Source organism: Schistocerca americana, chromosome 1, assembly GCF_021461395.2.
Source record: "Schistocerca americana isolate TAMUIC-IGC-003095 chromosome 1, iqSchAmer2.1, whole genome shotgun sequence".
Classification (NCBI taxonomy): domain Eukaryota; kingdom Metazoa; phylum Arthropoda; class Insecta; order Orthoptera; family Acrididae; genus Schistocerca; species Schistocerca americana.
In genome coordinates this window covers 821758716-821780532 of record NC_060119.1, presented here as the reverse complement: position 1 = coordinate 821780532, position 21817 = coordinate 821758716, and the positions used below count along the sequence as shown (strand labels likewise).

General features: G+C 43.6%; 1 protein-coding gene across 5 annotated transcripts in view; it reads right to left on the bottom strand.

Annotated features, from left to right (window-relative positions):
* The window catches only part of LOC124613013 (titin), a 475930-nt gene that overhangs the window by 134046 nt on the left and 320067 nt on the right, over nucleotides 1-21817 (bottom strand). The window lies entirely within an intron of this gene.

The window sequence follows — 21817 nt, the reverse complement described above, 5'->3', positions numbered from 1 at the left end:
GTATGCCGCACGGCACTCGTGGACTTCATTTCTAATAACTGAAATTTCACTATCGGTCTCATAGGATTTATTTTAAATTTTTTGTGCCGTGCTGATATCGGGCCACATTATCATCTGCAGCCACACTGTAAGTATATAACACAATGACAGTAACGTGTGCAATGAAGATGGGAAGGCAGATACTAGTCATGCATGAAAAAAATTGAAAATAATTCCTATGCAACTAATGTCGACATTTTACTCATCAGAAATATGCTCATTTGAGGATGTTGCTCTTAATGAAACTCGGTGTTATTCTTATCTATTTTGGCCCAGTCATATTTCAGTCAATTGCACAACCATCAGTTAACTTCGTTTGTTTACTATCAAAGATAAGTTTCATGGAAGAAAAGACTATGAAGTTCACTGAATATTTTTGCACGAAAACACGCACATTCTCTTTTCATTTGCTCATTATATGACTGTTGTCTCAGGTGGGACGACTGTACTTCCTTTACAGCATTTGTTGTTATAGACGACGTCGTCATATACCTATATTTTTAAGAGAACACCTACATAAGTAGTGTCCTACAAAACCTCAAAAGTAATGACACTGACGTCAACGTCATGATACAGACTTAGACAAGCAAGTGGAAGGAAATCGGTAAAAGCCTCCTACAAAGTTTCACCTTTATTTGATTCTCAAGTGATTCAGGGGACTGCCTGATAACCTAAATCTGGACAGTTTCGACCCAACTACTGTGCACTGACACCGTATCATCTTACTTGATGTGGGATGTAAGTTGGATTAAGTACGTGTTGTGGGAAATGAAATAGAGTGAACGGGGGCAGGTCTTGTAGGAATAGGTGTGTGATATCTTAATGAAGTTATGCACTTGAGGGTTTGGGAGGGAAGGCTGGTCCACACTGCTCTAGAATTGAAATATCTCTATATGGTACAAATCCAACCTCGAACTGTTACCCATTTCAGTTCACTGTAACCCTCTACAGACGAAACTTCGAACTTAGGCCGCTCAGTCAATCACAGAGCTAATACACTGTCAAGTCACAGCAGTAAGACCACCTCCGAGACATTCACAGCACATATCTATAGTACTACAGTGAAGGTGTGTCGTGAGTGAACTAATGTCGCCGATGCAAAAAACCATCGTGACACTGTGGAGATACTGAAACCATTGATGCCCGAAGTGCATGGAAGTCATATCACACGCAACAATGAAGCATCTCATCTTCATGGTAAATGAGAAACCAAATAAACTCGAATTTACCTCAACGCTTCTTCAAGGTCTGGTGCTCACTGAGCTCCATCGCAGATGGGTGATGTCTACGCCCTTGCTAAGGGCTGTCATTCACGAGAAATACTAGATTCTGTTGCCTTTAATGAAACTAGACTAGAGGTACAGTTTCGGCTACGGTAGAACGGATGGAAGTAGGCACGTCTAGTGTGAAATGGCACAGAAGAAGCATTATGCAAGCGGATAACAAGGCGGCGAAGGAATCGTTTAGTCTGGGCAATGTCTTCCTGGAACACTTTATTAATAGGAATCCAAGGGGAAGACACTATGACGAGAAGTGATCACGAATCTGTTCTCAGAGATCACAGAGTCTTATGTGATGATTATCTTCCCCCGGGAGGAAGTAACAGTTAAGGTAGATAATCTGACTTGTCACGTTAGTAGAAATGTATGCTAACAGTGGAAAGTGCACAATTACGAACTGAAAGTATTTCCTCGACCACCAAATCTCTGACATCTAAACGCTATGAATATATGTGTGACTACCAAAATATTAGGGTTCTATGTATTAATCCGCCGCCACGTATCCCTCACCACCTGTGGGAGGCACCGTAGATGAGAATGGCTCCAAACGTACGCTAAGAGCTATCAGCATCAAGTACTGGTCTATATTTAGATCAGAGTAACCAAGTAATTGAGATTTGAGCATGGTATGGGACGATGTCGTTGATTCGCCGTTACCCGTGAGCGCAGTATAGCTAAGTAGATCCGTAAATGAGTACTTCTGCGCGTTATCCGTTAACTTGCAGCTTTGAATTCACTTTGTAGGATCGTACTGTATACTAATATTATACAGGGCTGGCTGGTTCAAATGGCTCTGAGCACTATGCGACTTAACGGCTGAGCTCATCAGTCCCCTAGAACTTAGAACTAATTAAACCTAACTAACCTAAGGACATCACACACATCCATGCCCGAGGCAGGATTCGAACCTGCGACCGTAGCAGTCGCTCGGCTCCAGACTGTAGCGCCCAGAACCGCACGGCCACTCCGGCCATTATACAGGGCGTTTCAAAAACTATATACATATTATAAATTATTATGTTATCAATACTATCGTTCGCTGCGCCACGGTTCGGTTACTGGAGTAGTCCTAGAAATTCAACTTGTCGCATCAGTCGGGAGCTAAAACTGCCTACAATACTAGTTGGCCGTATTTTGAGACGCCGGCTGGCTATCAAGCTGTGCAAGTTACACCTGTTACAGGCACTACGTCATGATGACAAACGGAAACGTGTGGCATTTTCTGATGAGCTTGAGAATGCTGCTGACAATGATTACACTTTCGCACAACGCATCGTTTCCAGTGGTGAAACGTCTTTCCGTCTTAGTGGGAATGTAAAGAAACACAGTGTTCGAATTTGGGGCCTAGAGAACCCACATGCACACACTGAAAATGTATGAGATTCACCCAGAGTCAATGTGTTTTGTGCGATATCCCACTCATATGGCCCAGTGTTCTTTGATGGAAACATGGTTAACGGTCAGCAGTATCTCATTATGTTACAAAGCTGGTTGTTTCCGAGGCTGAACGATGACAACTTCACTTTTCAACAAGACAAGGCACTCCATCACTGTAGCCGCCAAATGTGTGAATATGTGAATGAAATTATATCGAAACGTTGGTTCGGTCATCAAACATCCGGCCACTTGGCACTTCTCAACTGACCTCCATGGTCACTGGATTTGACGCACTGTGACCAACGTTTATGCACCAATACTTCCGCAGAACCTACAAGAGTTGAAGAACAGGATCTTTACCGCCATAATATCACTGACGATCGACATTCTTACCCGAGTATGGCAGGACATATTGAACGTCTGTAATGTAGACATGAGAGATTCGTAAATATGTGTCCGAAGTTGTATGTCGACCCGATTAATAACATATACTTTCGAAACATGTATATTCTCTTTGAAACACCCTATATATTGAAATTATATATATATTACTTTTATATTGTACATTAATTTTCGCAGATGATGCAGTTGTCTGTAATGAAGTATCATCTGAGTAAAGCAGCACATATGAGTAAAGCAACACATATATTCAGTCAGACCTTCAGAGGATTTCAAAGTGTTGCGAAGGTTGGCAACTTGCTTTAAATGTTAAAATAAGTAAAATTTGTACTTCACAGAACGGAACAACATAGTATCCTGTGACTACATGATCAAAGAGCTGCAACTGGGATCAGTCAACTCGTACAAAAACCTGGGTGTAAAAATCTGTAGGGATGTGAAATGAAACAATCATGTGGGTTGATTCGTAGGCAAAGCAGGTGGTCGACGTCAGTTCATTGACGGGATACTAAAGAAATTCAATCAACTCTTCAAAGCAGATTGCTTGCAAGACACTCGTTCGCCCCATCTCTATACATAAAATGCAAAGTCCCGACTGACTCACTCCCTGACTCGTCACCGCCCAGCGCGAGCTACTGAGGATAGAAACTTGAAACTTGCTGAGCGTATTGATCTTACACTGTAGGCGTCGTTTAAGACGGGATTCTTCGAAAGTCCACCCCTAAGGAGTGAAATACAGGATGAACTTTTTTTTTTTTTTTTGAAAAATGACGTTACTAACGTAATTTGGAAGCTAGACCTACGAAAATTGGTATTTGTTTTCTCGGTCAGAAATAAAGATACGTGAGTTTCGGGATTTTTGAAATTGTAACCCCTATATAGGTGAAATAGGAGATGAAAATTTTTATTAGAATATTTCGTCACATTAAAACATTTTTAAAGTCAAATCCATGAAAATTTGTATTTGATTTCTAAATAAATAGTACTAGGAGATGAATGTTTCTATGGAAATATCACCACAAGAACTAAAAGGGCGGATCAACAAACATTTTCAACTCTAGATACCAGAACAGTTTTTTGTTCGGAAGTAAATTCGGACCATGCTTCTATGGGCTTAATTAGTGTACCAAGTCAGAAGGTGTTGCGATTTATGAGTAAAGAAAAATTCGATTAACGGGAAACGAAAAAATCGGTACAGACCACACAGTCAACATGAGCTAAGCAGCGGGCGCTAGGCTAGTCCTACAATATTGTTCAAATGTGTGACACCAGTACCAGATAGAACCAACGGGGTATAGTGAACGCATACAGAGAACGGCAGCACAAATGGTCACAGGTTTGTTTAATCCGCGAGACACTCACAGAGATGCTGTAGTAACTGATCTGGCAGACACGTGAAGATAGACATAATAAACCATCCTGAGAAAGACTATTTACAGAGATTCAAGAACCAGCTGTAAGCGATGAATCTGGAAACAGACAACCGCGCAGAAAAAATTATACTAATTACAGTTGCCTTATCATTTCCCTGTACAACTTCACTGTTAGCTTAACTCATTCTGCTGTGTAAAAGAAACACGCCGCACAAAGAAACGAATGACAGAATGACAAATCACGAAAGTTGAGGCACAGGCGGCAGCTGAGGCAGCAGAGTGGTATGGCAGTGGTGAGCAGGGCGGAGGGGGTGACCCAGCTGGCTGTCAGGCTGGTAGCTGCCACTGACCGGCGCCGGCGCCTGTGGCGGGCCTGCTCGCAGGCGGCGCACGCCAAGTAGACGCAGGTGAGGCCGCCGTGCCGCAGCGCCGACAGCACCGGCCGCGCCGCGTGCTCCGCCGGCCGCCGCATCGCCGCACACTGGCTGGCTGGCTGGCTGCACGCGCTACACTCCACTCCACGCCACACCTGCTGCTCCAAGGCCGGTCGTCCCAAGCGCGCTCTCTGTTCGCAACTTTCTTTGCTCGCGGAAGTCTCTGCCCCTGTTTCATACTTACAGGGGCAGATAGAGGAAGGGCTGTAGGAATTTCCTTGCCTCGTCGCAGGGCACAGATTTACACTACTGGCCATTAAAATTGGTACACCACGAAGATGACGTGCTACAGACGCGAAATTTAACCGACAGGAAGAAGATGCTGTGATATGCAAATGATTAGCTTTTCAGAGCATTCACACAAGGTTGGCGACACCTACAACGTGCTGACGTGAGGAAAGTTTCCAACCGATTTCTCATACTCAAAAAGCAGGTGACCGGCGTTGCCTGGTGAAACGTTGTTGTGATGCCTCGTGTAAGGAGGAGAAATGCGTACCATCACGTTTCCGACTTTGATAAAGGTCGGATTGTAGCCTATCGAGATTGCGGTTTATCGTATCGCGACATTGCTGCTCGCGTTGGTCGAGATCCAATGATTGTCAGCAGAATATGGAATCGGTGGGTTCAGGAGGGTAATACGGAACGCCGTGCTGGATCCCAACGGCCTCGTATCACTACCAGTCGAGATGACAGGCATCTTATCCGCATGGCTGTAACGGATCGTGCAGGCACGTCTCGATCCCTGAGTCAACAGATGGGGACGTTTGCAAGACAACAACCATCTGCACGAACAGTTCGACGACGTTTGTAGCAGCATTGACTATCAGCTCGGAGACCGTGGCTGCGGTTACCCTTGACGCTGCATCACAGACAGGTGCGCCTGCGATGCTGTACTCAACGACGAACCTGGGTGCACCAATGGCTAAACGTCATTTTTTCGGATGAATCCAGGTTCTGTTTACAGCAGCATGATGGTCGTATCCGTGTTTGGCAACATCGCGGTGAATGCACACTGGAAGCGTGTATTCGTCATCGCCATACTGGCGTTTCACCCGGCGTGATGGTATGGGGTGCCATTGGTTACACGTCTCGGTCACCTCTTGTTCGCATTGACGGCACTTTGAACAGTGGACGTTACATTTCAGATGTGTTACGACCCGTGGCTCTACCCTTCATTCGATCCCTGCGATACCCTACGTTTCAGCAGGATAATGCACGACCGCATGTTGCAGGTCCTGTACGGGCCTTTGTGGATACAGGAAATGTTCAACTGCTGCCCTGGCCAGCACATTCTCCAGATGTCTCACCAATTGAAACCGTCTGGTCAATGGTGGCTGAGCAATACGCCAGTCATTACTCTTGATCAACTGTGGGATCGTGTTGAAGCTGCATGGGCAGCCCGTACGCGCCATCCAAGCTCTGTTTGACTCAATGCCTAGGCGTATGAAGGCCGTTATTACGGCCAGAGGTGGTTGTTCTGGGTACTAATTTCTCAGGATCTATGCACTCAAACTGCGTGAAAATATAATCACATGTTTGTTCTAACATAATATATGTGTCCAATGAATACCCGTATATCATCTGCATTTCTTCTTGGTGTAACAATTTTAATGGCCAGTAGTGTATAACGAAATGTAACCATACACGAGAAACGTCATATTTCAACCGGCGAGAGATACCGATAAGTATTTTGTAATTGTTTTTAATGACGTTAGCCGCATTTGGCGATGGAAAAGAATGAATGGTAACAGGTGAAAATTTGTGCCGGACTGGGTCTCGAACCCGGATTATGCGCTTGATGCGTGCGCTCGCTTTAACCGCCTCGGTCATCCGAGCCCGCTTCCCTTCCGACGCAAATTCCCAGACTGTTATCCACTACTGATGTAGCGACACCTACTCATGAACCCCTTACTCATAGTCCCTGATTCCCGTAAGACATCGGGTACGGTGTGCATCTGCGCAGATAGAAAGGATCGTTGGTCGTCGGATATGCACAGAATGACAGTTACTGAATTACATGAAATAAAATCGTCATAACTTCTGAACAGTTTGCATTAGGACGTTCAAACAGCACAGTTGGCAGTGGAGCATGATGAGAATTAGTATGCGCTGTATGGTTTGGTTTAGCGACGAAGTCCACTTTCATTTGGATGGGTTCGTCAATAAGCAAAACTAGCACATTTGGGGGCTGACAATCGCATTTCACGATCGACAAGTCTCATCACCCTCAACGGGAGACTCTGTGGTGTTCTGTGTCCAGTCACGGAGTAATCGGTGCGATGTTCCTTGAATGCACGGTGATTACCGAATATGAAGGTTTTGGAAGATGATTTCATCTCCGTTATCCGAACTGACCCTGATTTCGACAATATGTGGTTTATGCAAGGCGGAGCTCGACCCCATCGAAGCAGGAGAGTGTTTGATGTCCTGGAGGAGCACTTTGGGGACCGTATTCGGGCTCTGGGGTAATCAGAGGCCACTGGCGTGGGCCTCGAATGGCCACCAAATTGTCCAGATCTGAACACATGTTCCTCCTTTTTGTGGGGGCTATATTGAATACAAGGTCTAGAGCAATAATCTGAAAACCATTGCTGAGGCGGAAACAGCCGTTCAGGAGATCAACGACAGCATCGATGTTCCGACACTTTCGCGGGTCATGCAGAATTTCGCTGTTCGTCTGCGCCACATCATTGCCAATGATGGCAGGCACATCGAACATGTCATAACCTAAATCCGAATATCTGTGTTGACATTTACATGTTCAATAAAGTGTGTGCTCGTCGTAGTTTGTAACGAATTTGCGTTTTTTTTTCATACGGTCCAACAAATGTCACCCTATATAGTTCGATTCTCGACGCCAACGGCATTGCCGCCGTGGAAACACCGGTTCCCGTCAGATCACCGAAGATAAGTGCTGTTGGGCTTGGCTAGCACTTAGATGGGTGATATTTCCAGGTTTGCCGAGCGCTGTTGGCAAGCGGGGTGCACTCAGCCCCTGTGAGGCCAATTGAGAAGCTAGCTGATTGTGAAGCAGCAGCTGCGCACACAAAAACTGACGACGACCGGGTGAGCGGTGTGCTGATCTCATGGTCCTCGAAGTGCAGCTATCGATTGAGGCTAACACAGCGGTCGTTCAGTACCTTTGGGCCTTTGGACGGAGACACGTATATTAAAGTTAACTACAAGAGCTAACATTGCAACACTAATGACGTGGCGTCAACTGTTAATCTTCGTCTACTACTACAATAGGTTAGGCTATGCTGCGCGGAAGCTCTCCACGTTTGGAGACGCATGTAGAGTGTCTCCGCAAAAAAGGATCGAACCCTGCTGTAATAATAGACGAAAATTAACAGTATCAATACTGACGCATAAGCTCTTGTAGCCGGCCGTTGTGGCCGAGCGGTTCTAGGCACTTCAATCCGGAATCGCGCTACTGCTACGGTCGCAGGTTCGAGTCCTGCCTCGGGCATGGATGTGTGTGATGTTCTTAGGTTAGTTAGGTTTAAGTAGTTCTAAGTCTAGGGGTCTGATGACCTCAGATGTTAAGCCCCATAGTGCTCAGAGCCATTAAGCTCTTGTAAATAACTTTAAGATAGATGATGATCAGCGGTTCAAAACTGATTATAAATAAATAATTATTGATCACAAACTCTTGGAGGTAAAATATAACGCTTTTAAAATAACTGCAAGATGTGAGGCACAACCTCCAAAAAAGACAACAACAATAATTTATTAGTCAGTCTTGATCGCTATATAGGCCTACATCACTGCATTACTGGTTTCAATAAATCGTTAAACGCTTCAGATCCAAAGGACTTACTGAAACTGACAGTTCAGGGTCGTATACAGGGTGTCCCATTTATCTTGACCACCCTATATAACTGTTTGATCAGATACAACTTACAAAATGTTTCAAGCAAATGTTCTTTAGCTGTCAGGGGGACATCAATCATCATGATTGCCTTGGCTCTAGCTTCGCTTTTTACAAAGATGTGAACAGCGGCATGACTTTTTCAAATGGCACCCTGTATTTTTTATTCGGTAATTCAGTTCCTCCTCTAAAGACCTATTCAAAAATGTATCACAGTGTACTATTCACTGAAACATAACGTTGTTAATTACATAGCAAAACATTGACTTTGAGCCCGGGATCACAAACTCGCCCACTTGATGGAGTTGTCAGCAAACAACTGAAAAACAAGTAAAAACATAACACAAAATTGACTTCGACTCTCCTGTACCATTGACCACGCTTAGAAGGCGCTCAAAGTGGTGACTCTGGACACCGATACACTGGTGCACTCGTTGAATGAAGTAATTATTTACTGCTGCCAGTGTTGCCTGCTGAAGAGAATTACAAGCAAGCACGATACTTTCCTGCATGTCCTCTGCACTCTTTACAGATTCGTCCCGCTCCAGTTTACAGATCATTACCGACGAGTGTGCGGAGAGTCGCCTCTATTTTGGTAGTAAGAGAAATATTCTTAAAATCCTGAAATCTAGATATGATACACTGCAACCATTTATATGACTATGCAGAGGTGTCGCTGATCCGGACCTCCTCTTCGAGTTCATCGAGCAGCTCTTGTAAGTGAAAATATGCAATGAATGGACTCACCACAAAATTCTCCGAGTTTGCATCGTGCAGAACTTGTCTTGGATCCTTATAGAAGAATACTTACACCCGTCACTCGCCACTAGGGCTTTTACAAATTCCGTCGTCCAAGATGGCGCAGTGATGACAGAGATTTCCACCCTTTGTATTTTTTAAAATGTGTATATTATATTTGAGACCTTTCATAACAAATATTTTGGAAATATATGCCGAATGTTTTGCGATTAAATGATACTTCATTCTGTTTCGTTTCGGACATATTGTGTAGGAAATTTGCTCTAATTTCCTGACGATGCTTAAGTTTTGAGCACTAGGATATTGTTCATCCCAAAGTAAATAAACGAATGGTAACATTGGGATCTTTGTTGATACATGCTTTCCGTTTGCTTTGGTATCTTCCATCTGATAGCGACCTCTATTGCACATAGTACGAACGATCCAGTGTAGCATCCGAGGATTAGCTGAAAGTTTCTAACCTAGCACATACAGAATCTATAAACGAATTGTGAAACTTCGTCTTTCGTATAAGACCCTCCAAAGATTCCAAAGATCATATTAGAAGTAGGCACTTGAATTTTGTTTTGTGAAGATGTGTTTCTAAAATTGGACACAGCCATTAATAATCTATGATCTCATCAGCAGACAATCCAAGCGCAACATCCACGTGCGACGATGTTAGTTTTGCACTAGAGCCGATAGTAGAGTGTCAGTCTGGCTTTTTCTACACATTTCAGAAAAATCGAAGCTAAAATAATCACTCAGGAGTTGTTTACTTTAATAACAGCCTGGAACAGTCGTGTGGTCGTGGAATCACACGGCTGTGTCACATAGACCTTACATCGCGTGTGAAACATTTTTGTTACGGCGTATTGATGGAATGCCGTCATCTGTTAGATCAGCTCGTAGTAAAAAACTGCTATAATAGTTTCCAAAGATCCTTGAACGCTGCGTTGGCTTGTGGCTTACCCTATGGTAGTGGGAAGATAAACAGAGACGTAAGAACAATCTCCAGTACCTAAAACTGTTTTAAAGATTGGGTTGTATTACGAAGGGAGTAAAGGAGGACTGTTGCCTAAGCCAACCTGTTGAACCTTTATGTGGAATATGCCGTAAAGTTGATGACGTAATCCGTCTCGTGGAAATCAAGGAGGGCACTAAGAGTAGAATAGAAGCGAGAATCTCTTTAAACATAAACCAAGAAGGTCAGATGTATGGAAATAGTGACTTGGTTAAAACATGCGGGAAGCAAGATAGCTAAAGCTAGTGAGACCTCATAAGCAAATTACGCATACTGAATAAAAACTCTCATCTGTTGAAGTATATTCACACCGAGTGTAGGAAACAGTCCTTGAATGTGCATGTGTTGAACAGAGTGTTGTATTAAGTGTCGTGTTATAAAACGATGTTAGTAATTAAGTGGCCAGATAAAATACGCAATGAGAAGATACAAACGTAGGAAATGACAGAAGCATACGTAATCCCCTACCTGGGGAAGGACAGTTTAATGTGATCTACATCTACATCTATATATACACTCCGCTAGCCACCAACCGGTGTGTGGCGGAGGGCACTATTCGCGCCAAAGTCATATCCCCCCCCCCCCTCCCCCACCCTCTGTTCCACTCGTGGATCGCGCGAGGGTAAAACGACTGCCTGAACGCCTCAGTACGAGCTCTAATTTCCCCTATCTTTGAACGATGATCATTGCGCAGTTTCAAAGTTGGTGGTAATAATGTATGCTCTACATCCTTGGCGAAGATCGGATTTTGGAATTTAGTGAGCAGCCCCTTCCGCTTAGCGCGTCGTCTATCTGCAAGTGTGTCCCACTTCAAACTTTCTATGAGATTTGTAACGCTCTCGCGATTGCTAAATGTACCAGTCACGAATCTTGGCGCTCTTCTTTGGACCTTCTCAATCTCTTGGATCAGACCCAACTGGTAAGGGTCCCATACAGACGAACAATACTCCAAGACTGGACGAACTAAAATATTGTAAGCAATTTCCTTTGTTGAAGAACTGCATCGCTTCAGGATTCTGCCAATAAACCGCAATCTAGAGTTCGCCTTATCCGTTATTTGTGTAATACGTGGTGCATCTTCCAAGAGACACGAACTCGGCACTGAAAGGAGAATTAGAGGGGAAATATTAGAACAGGGTAAACAATTTATCGAGGACGATAAGTGCGATACATATGCAGAAATTGAAAGATTTCCGTAATGTAGGAAGATTTTGAGGACGACGTCGAACTAGTCGAATGACAGATGACTTTGAATAGATGATTCCAGAATTCCTCCTTGCTAAATAGCACGATAGACTTCTTCCCGAAGCAATTTAAAGAGGACCGTAAGTTTTCTTGTAAACAGTATCTACGGAAAAGAAATGTAAAAATGTGCGACCGCAACTGACTTGCTGTTCGAGATGTTGACACCGAAAGTAAGGCCGCAACCTGGCTCGCCTCTCACCTGCTAGGGCTAGGCCCGGCGACGGCGTGAAAGCCACGCGTGCGCGACGCGTGGGCACTTGCAGGCACGAGTTCGCCCACGGCGCCGGCATCAGCATACAGACGACGTTCCTCTCTTCTTTTTAAACTAATTATGCACGAACGCCCGGTGTACAGGGACGGCAATGTGATACCGTCGTTGTTCACAGGAAGGTATATTCATTTCACTTATCCTCTCGCTTGCCAAGAAATACGTGTCGTGTAGCTGTACGCCTGGCGCTCTAAGTAAGTGGCGAGATGTCAGAGACTGCTTAATTGCATGTCAGGTTTCCCTCATTACAGGCCAGCGGGACAGAGCAGATAGCGTAGCTGCACCTGCAGCTAGAAAGAGAGGAGTGCAGTATAAATATTTGTAGATTGGTTTCTGGTTAGATTTTCGACAAGACAATGACCAACCAATGACAAATGGTCTGTGAATGTGACTGCAAGGAAGAAATTTATTGTCTATGAAACGCGTGCGTAATTAATTTTGTGAATTTCTTCTACGAGTATGAACAACATCATCGCCTGAACTGAGGGGCACAACAGATCTCACAACAGAGCACAATAAAAGAATGTTAGATTTTAGCATCTCGTCGATGCCAAGGTCACTAGAGGTGGAGTGCTAACTCACCTTGATAGAGAGACAAGGGAACGATCAGCTGTGGCTCTTCGAAGCAACCATCCAGACATTCGCCAGAAGCGAATTAGTGAAAATACGGAAAACGTATGTTAGGATGGTCAAGGGGTAATTGGATTTGATCCCTTCGAACACGTCTCCATGCACAAATGATCCGCTCGGCAACTGCGGCAGATTCTCGGACGTTATTACTTGAAGAAGTTGCCTCTTTATCGCTACGGACGATTTCCAGCAGAAAGAACGAGCGAGGCATTTTGAGATCTTCTTCTCCTTCTTCTTCCTTCCTTCCTAAGCTAATGTCTGCTTCCAGTTTACTCTGAGTTTTTCGCGCCATCTTTACCTTGGGAGGCCGATATATCTTTTACCAGCTAGTAATTTATTTCTTACGATTTCCACAATCTTTCTTTCATCCATCCTGTGTATGTGTTCGTTTCCTTCATGATTTCTCTTGTGTACCCATTTATTAATGGAGTCCACTTTACAACCATTTCTAATGTTTTCACTTCTCTCTCTATCACGCAGTGTTATCGCTGTAATCCTTCGCAAAATTTTAGTTTTCATGGTTTCCGAAAAATCTTTTTCTTTTTGACGTTTCCGGTCTTGTCTCAGTGGTGTATGTCATAACTGGTCTCACTATTGGTTTGTACACTCTTGCCTTTGCATCTTTTCCTATTGCTTGTTTTCCCAAATAGTATGATTTAAACCCCCTGCCACTTTATTTGCTTTTGCTATTTGTTGTCTAACTTCCCTTTCGACATTTCTACTGCTGGACGGTTCAATACCACTATATTTAAATGTCATTACGTGTTGAATAATTTTCGCATCCACTTCCAGTTCACATCTAATTAGTTCCACGAATGTGGTCATATATTTTTCTTTTTTTGTGGACATATCCATCTTTAGGTTTTTGGCTGGCACGTAAAATATATATAAAATTTTCTGCAGATTATCTTCACTGTTTGCCAGAAGAACTGCATCGTCAGGATAACAAATGATTTTTATTTCTTCGGCCCCCTTTCTATAACCACTATCAGTTAATACCTTCTTTATTACCTCGTACATGAGTATACTAAAAATTTGCAGGCTTGTCTAATACCACTATCAACTGCTATGCAACTATTTAAGCTGGAACCAATATTCACCTGGATGGAGTTGTTGAATAAATGTCTTCAGATTGTAAGTAGGCTGTATAGGTTTTTTTATTGGTAGCGCCACGTAGCGCTCTGTATGAAAATCACAGGCTGTGCTGTGTGCAGTCTGTGGCTGGTTTGCATTGTTGGAATTTGCTATTGTAGTGTGGGGCAGTTGGCTGTTAACAGCGCGTAGCGTTGCGCAATTGGAGGTGAGCCCCCAGCAGTGGTGGATGTGGGGAGAGAGATGGCGGAGTTTTGAGAGCGGATGATCTGGACGTGTGTCCATCAGAGACAGTAAATTTGTAAGACTGGATGTCATGAACTGATATATATTATGACTTTTGAACGCTATTAAGGTAAATACATTGTACTTTATCAAAATCTTTCATTTGCTAACTATGCCTATCAGTAGTTAGAGCCTTCAGTAGTTAGAATCTTTTATTTAGCTGGCAGTATTGGCGCTCGCTGTATTGCAGTAGTTCGAGTAACGAAGATTTTTGTGAGGTAAGTGATTTGTGAAACGTATAGGTTAATGTTAGTCAGGGCCCTTCTCTTGTAGGGATTATTAAAAGTCAGACTGCGTTGCGCTAAAAATATTGTGTGTCAGTTTAAGCACAGTCATTCATAATTTTTCTAAGGGGACGTTTCAAGTTGTTTTCATTAAGTTGGAAGGATTCATACGATTGTAGAGCGAGTTAACACATCTAGCATTTTGAAGATACAGAGACGGATGTAAGATCTAGTCGATACATCTACCGTGTAAGAACGTGAAGCACGTAATCAAATTCTCTTTTCATTGGAGTACGACATTTTTTTCATTCTCGATGAAGCGGTCCCTCTCAGTGATATAGATGTTACAGCTACATACGCTGAAGAGCCAAACTAATTACTCCCACTTGCTTAATAACGTGTGTTCACATTTGAAGCGCAGTACAGTAGCGAATGGCCTCTAAGAGTCCTTGGCACCTTTACGGGGATATGTGGGACCAGATATCTCTACGCACGGGTCACGCAATTTCCCTGAATTACGAGCCGGTGGTTTGTAGGCACGGAGCTAGCACCAGATAACGTCTCAGTTGACTTCCACAAGGTTCAGATCAGACGAATTTGGTGTCCAAGACATCAACGTGAGTTTGCTGTCATACTCCTCAGAAGACTGTAGCACGATTCTGACCTTGCGAGGGGCACGGGTATCCTGCTGGAAGATGCCACCGCATCAAGCACGAAAGATGCCGCGAGGAGTAGCCGCTCGGTCTAGGCACCTTGCCATGGTTCGCGCGGCTCCCCCCTCCCCTCCCCCCCCCCCCCCCCGTCGGAGGTTTGAGTTCTCCCTCAGGCGTGGGTGTGTGTGTGATCCTTAACGTAAGTTAGTTTAAGTTAGATTAAGTTGTGTGTAAGCCTAGGGTTTGGTCCGATAGGACCACCACCACCACGAAGGATGCAGGTGGTCCGCAGCTGCAGCAGTGCTTTAGATTACAACCGCAGGTGCCACTGAAGCCAGGTGAATGACCCCCATACACTAATGTTGCCCCCAAACGCTTGCATCCATGGCGTGGTTCTTGTTTAGAGCAGCAAGTAGCCTATATGGCGTTGCTTCGGGACACAGCCATCCACCTGGCATAACAAGATACGTGATTCATCCGATCACGCGACTCTTCCATTGATCCACTGTCCAGTCACGAAGATTCCGTAGCCACTGCATTTGTAATTAATGATTTCGTTATGTCAACATGGGGAATACGTATAGGTCGTCTGCTACTGAGCCCAATGTTTAACATTATGCTCCGTAACATTTGTGCCTGCAGCAGTACTGTGCTCTGTCTTCAGATCTGCCACTGATCGCCGCCTGTCCTGGCTTACAGAGCGGGCACCTCCACGTCCTGGACCGCCCATAGACGTTCATGACAGTATCACGCGACAGCCGACCAGCTCGTCGACAGCTTGTTCCCAAGCACCGAGCCATAACAATCTGTGCCTTTCTCAAAGTCGCGTATGTCACTGGATTTCCCCATTTGCACTCCGTGTCGTCACTAGAATGATTCCGCATTCGTCTCTGCTCCACTTACGTACATTCTTTTCTGCGTCAAGTGCCTGCAAAGCCACAAGACGGCATTCAATCTCACGGTTCGCTGTAGTAATAATGATTCGGCTAACCAGCGGATACAGAGTGGTCAAAAAAACGCTGAAAAGCTTGTAAGGATAATGCATGGTAGGTTGTGCTGAGAAATAATTGTTAGGAAACAAATTAGATAAATTGCGCTGTTTCCGAGTTAATTAGCAATGAAGTTAGCCAACAAGGCAGTTGTGTGCCCAGATTCAAGTGGTCCGCCAGACACAACTAGTATCAGTTGTTCTCACAGCAGAGACGATAGCGCACGAGATTACCCAGCCTTTGGCTCAGGTTCGATCCTTAGTACCGTCAAGTGTCCAATTTTTTTGTCGCTCTCTTGTTCGACTTTAGGAAACCAAACGAAGTACACGTTTGGCGAGAACTTACGTGCGGAGCGGTCTGATTCGCTAACTTCAGTGCTGATTAACTCGGAAACGGCGCAACGCATCGAAAGTTCTTATTAACAAGTATTTCTTAGCACAATCTACCCTCCGACACCGTTACAAGCTTTACAGAATGTTTCTGACCACCCTGTATACTGCGCCAGGCACGGTGATATACGTGGCAGATGGAAATTTTTGTCCTATGTGGTTGCACTTTTTCCCGTTGTTGCTTTTCCTGTTTCTTCTGGAGCGAATGATTTTAATTCTCTTAGTTAACGGTATATAAGTAAATGATGTTACCTATTTGCGAAGAAGTACGAGGAGCGTTCAATAAACAATGAGGCACATTTTTTTCTTGCTGAATTTCGGTTGAAAAAAATGTGTAATTTGTTGTTAGACATCGTGAAATATTCCCGCATCAGCCCCTATAACTTTATAAAGTTCCGATACATGGCGGCGCTAAACGTACACATAGCAACTGTAACGGAGGTGCGTTCCTAGCAGAGAGCTATCATTGAGTTTCTTTGGCGGAAAGCCAGAGCATTGGAGATATCCATACGCGCCTGTAGAATGTCTACGGAGACCTGGAAATGAACAAAAGCACGGTGAGTCTTTGGACGAAGCGTCAGTCATCATCTCAACAAGGTCGCGCATACCTGTCTGATCTCCCGCATGCCGGCCAACCGCATACAGCTGTGACCCTTGCAATGTTGGGATATGCAGACACTCTTATTCGAGGTGAACGACGGATTACAATGAAATGCCTAGCTGCTCAACTATACTTCTCTGTTGGTAGTGCTGACACATTCGTCCACCAGCCGGGGTACTCGAAGGTGTGTACCAGCTGGGTTTCTCGCCGCCCAACAGAAGACCATACAGACCAACAAAGGACCATCTGTGCAGGATTTCCTGTACGTTAGAAGGCTGATCTTGACAATTTTTTGTCGAACATCGTCACAGGCGGTGAAGAATGGGCACATTTCTTCGAACCGGAAACAAAACGGCAATCCACGGAGTGGCGCCAGACCATCTTTCCTCCGAAGAAAAAAATCAAAAACCGCACCCTCATCTGGTAATGTGGTGACTCTGAAGGGTTTATTCTGTTTCACGTCCCCCCTCATGGTGCAACGATCGACTCTGAAGTGTATTGTGCTACCCTCAGGAAACTGAAGTAATGACTTCAGCCTGTTCGTCACCACAAAAATGCAAACGAACCTCTCCTTCACTATGCGCTGTTTCCTAGCAAATTAGCATTGAAGTTACCCAACTAGGCACTTGTGAGCCCAAATTCAAACGGTCCGCCAGATACAATACAATTAGTTGCTGTCACTGCGTAGACGATAGCACACGAGACTGCTCAGTTTCGTTACCATCCAATGTCCAATTTTTGTATTGCTCTCTTGATCGACTTTCGGAAATCAAACGAAGCGCACGCAAGTCTGCGCACCCGAGAGGAGCTCACAAAAGTTCATTGGACTGTTCTTCCTCATTGACCCTACAGTCCTGATGTCGGACCTTTCGACTTTTATGTGTTTGGCCCAATGAAGGATGCAAGCCATGGGAAGCATATGCGGATGATGGGGAGGTTACTGATGCAGCAGGACGTTGGCTCCGACGTCGGCCAGTAGAGGGGTACCGTGCGGGGGCGCAGACCCTGCCAGTGAGGCCACCGCACTGAACGGAGATTATGTCAAAACATAAGATTCTGTAGCTAAAAGCGTGGGGAATAATATGGTGTATTGGATTCCTGAATGAAAGCAACCTGCTTTCAGAAAAAAATGCGTTGCATTACTTATTGAAGTCCCTCGTACTTTGGTAGTTATTTGCAAATTAAACTCATAATTGAAAAGCAATCAATATAATTTCATACAAATAATGATAAAATAAAGGACATTTATGAAAAATACTGGAACTTCTTGTATACGCAAACAGGTATGAGACCTGATATTTTTTAGAAATAATACTGCTGTAATACGACAGCGAAGAAGCGCAACACTTTGAACACCATTTTGAACATTGCAAAAATTTTAAATTAGTTCTGTGAAAAATATTCTCAAGTTGCGTTTCTACAGAGGATCATAACGCAAGAAATATCGAGACGGAATTTACCATTGCGACGCTGCTCTTTAATCAGTGCCCACAAGGGTCAGATGTTAAATCAATTCATAAGTCAGCACGTATAAAGCTATTTCTTTTCGATGAAACCCACATTTTCTGCTATAACGTTGAAGAAATGGGTGGGAAGAAAACTACTTTCTATTATTCTACATGGTTCGAGAAACACTATGCCGTTATGATCGCGCGGTGTCGTCACCCAAAGGGACCACTGAGACTAACGCTGTGAGAAGCGTGAACACATTTCTTGCCAGTTACAGTGTTAAGCATACGCTGTTGGAAGCAAGAACGGTCATTGCAATCAAGCGTTTATTCTTTCCCTTACGGGCGATGGTGCTGTGATTCTTTTCTGGTTGAGAGTACTCTCGGCTTAACATTTTCCACGCTTTCAGATTTTGATTTGTACTTTTTTTCTCTCCATTTCTTTGACCTCTTTTGAAGATATTTCTCGTTCGTTTTTATCGCACTCTGCGCGCAACGTTGCAACATGCCTCTGAGATTGCGGCAAACATTCCAGCACGGAAGAAGCTAAAAGCAGAACGCTGGCTAGACTCATATCGGGTGTCTTCCGGTGAGTAAGACATGAGAATGGCGTAGCCTTCTTGTCTCTTCCGATAGTGAAGTTTCTAAAATTTCTCTGACGATATAGCGAGCTGGAGATCTTGTTATAGATACCTCATCGAAAATGTCAACTGGGCACCACTTGTCTTATAAAGGTGAAGGACTTTTTCCCACTTTCATTAACAACAGTAATAAAGTCGATGTTTCTAAAACCCTATTTGTAGTTCCGCTGAAAGTAGTGAAAGTAGGATAAATAGAATAATTATTCATACTCTGAGAGGCTTTACAAAGCGGGCGGTCTGCCAGAGCTTTGAATACGGAAATAGCGACGACGCAATCCTGTCATCCATGACACATTTCACTCATTTTGCCAGCCTTTATACTGGTTTAGCAAACTAGTTTACAGCATGGATGTAGAGCAGGTAATTATGACTAAGGGTCAGCAATCAGATGCTTACAAATAATAGTATATCTACGTTCATTTTCTGAATTTCTTGGCGAATTAACTGTTGAGAAAGGTAGTTCTCCAAACACTTAACTGAAAACGTAGAGAAACTATGAACTTTCATGTAGCGTGGTTTTAATTTGTTATTTCATAAACAAAAAATTAAGATGCAGAACATTTATACCATCAAATAAAACACATCAACAGTCGTGTATTACGAACGTTCTAAAGTAATTGCATACTCGCTACACACTTAAAACTTTTATATCAGATCCAAAAATGAAATGAATAACAATATGTAATAATTAGATATAGTATTCTTATCAATCATCAACGATTATTCGCTGATAAACTCTACAAATATGTGGTAGTTTTGCCACATTTCTCCAGAGGAGCGCTGTTCATGTCCTCTTGACTTGAAGTCATCTATAATAATTCAGGGTGGCATTACCTAGCGGAAGACTCCGAGTGGTTGTTCAGAATTCTAATTATCGTGATCCATTTTCGATACGTTCTTGTTTCACGTTCTGCTTCAGATTTTCTAATAGCACCGTGAAATGCATATGAGTTCGTAACCATACGCTACCATTTATTTACCATTCTCTATTCAGCGAGAAAGCAACAGTCTGCATTTTCGCAGAATTCTCCGAATAAAACCATTAAATTAAGATGGATATTTGCCATCACGCATCATTTTTCTTCTCCGTTTCCATGAAAATTGTTAGTGCTGTGCTATGATGTGAGCTTGTTTGTTAATCATTTACACAATGCTTGAATGCTAGCATCGCTCTGCTTTCACAAGCTTTCAAGAATCGGAGCTATCGTAACTGACTAATCATTTAGTCGATAAAGTTACAGGGTTTTTAAGCATAAGTGATCTTAGTAAAAGCCGTTTCATAAACTGGAATTTCGATGCGTTCGTTTTCAACCCGCTCGGATAGTCGTGCGAGTTAAAACGCTGCTTCCGGCTCGAGGAGATGCGCCTGCTCTGGACCGAATCTCCCCGGCGGATTAGCGACCAGGGTTGGTATGCCAGCCAGCCTGCATGTGGCTTTTAAGCGGTTGCTCACATCCCACTAGGTGTATACGGGGCTGGTACCCAAGTCCCACCGCAGTTACACGATTTCCAAACATTGCGAAAACTTCGCCCACTTTCACGTGAAAAACACTTCACGCAGACAGTTGGGATACTCATATTCCATCCTGAAGAGTACGAAATGGCGTCAGGGAAAGCATCCGGCCACTCTTAAATTAACCATGCTAAATCCGTTAATAATCCTGCCATTCTCGCGCCGATTTGGGACGAAGACACAAGAAAAAGAAGAAGAAGATGCATTCCTTTCCATTTGTGGCTAATACAACAAGATAAAGTGTTACATACCTCCACTCAGTGAGGTATTGCGATTTTTTACTGGATGTACGGTATGGCAAATCGCACAGTCTAGTGATCCCACTATTGTGGGAGAAGCGTTTTGATCTGAAATATTATGGCATTTGAGGCAAGATGTAAAGGGCGAAATGAATTCGGAGCTACATTTAAATGAAAATACTGTGCATGTATTTTAGTTCCCCATACGTGTTATTCGACAACTAAAACGCATCTTTTACACAACATCGTTTCAGTGGAGCAATTTTGCCGAGTATGAAGGTCGTTACGCAACCCTGACAAATATTGAACGCTTAACTGTTACGGCAGTGTTGCGCTCTGATGTCAAGCAATTTGTTGCATCTGAAGTTGCTGAATGACCGTGTAGAGTAGCATTTCTTTTGTGTTGCTGATGATAATGACGAGAAGGGAGAGTTGAAGGCAGGGATAGCATACCGGTATTTGTCTCATATAACACCGTCAGGTCTGTCTAAGTTAACGTTTCCGTTTAACGTACGGACCAACATCAACAACATAAAATCACTTTTGTTGCAGTCACTCTCGCATACAATTATTAAGCTATACCGCTTTTGACTTACAGTGTGACAAATATTTAATTGTATGAAAAGAAACGTAAATAGTTACAAAACTACGGCGTGCACACACTTTGTTCAACATGTAAAAGTCACTAGAGATATTCGGATTTAGGTTATGACATGTTCGACGTGCCTGCCACCATTGGCGAAGATGTGGCGCAGAGGAATAGCGAAATTCTGCTTGATCCGCTGAAATGTCGGAACATTGATGCTGTCGATGACCTCCTGAATGGCTGTTTTCGGCTCATCATGCTTTTGGGTAATTTCTGTACACTTTGTATTTAATAAAGCCCCCACAAAATGGAGAAATTTATCGTAGATCGCTTAAACAACGAAAAGTATCTAACGACTGGAAAAAAGCGCAGGTCATTCCCGTTTTTAAGAAAGGCCGTAAGCCAATTATAGACCTATATCGTTGACGCCAATCTGTTGTAGAATTATGAAATATGTACGACATTTTTGGGAAATAAAC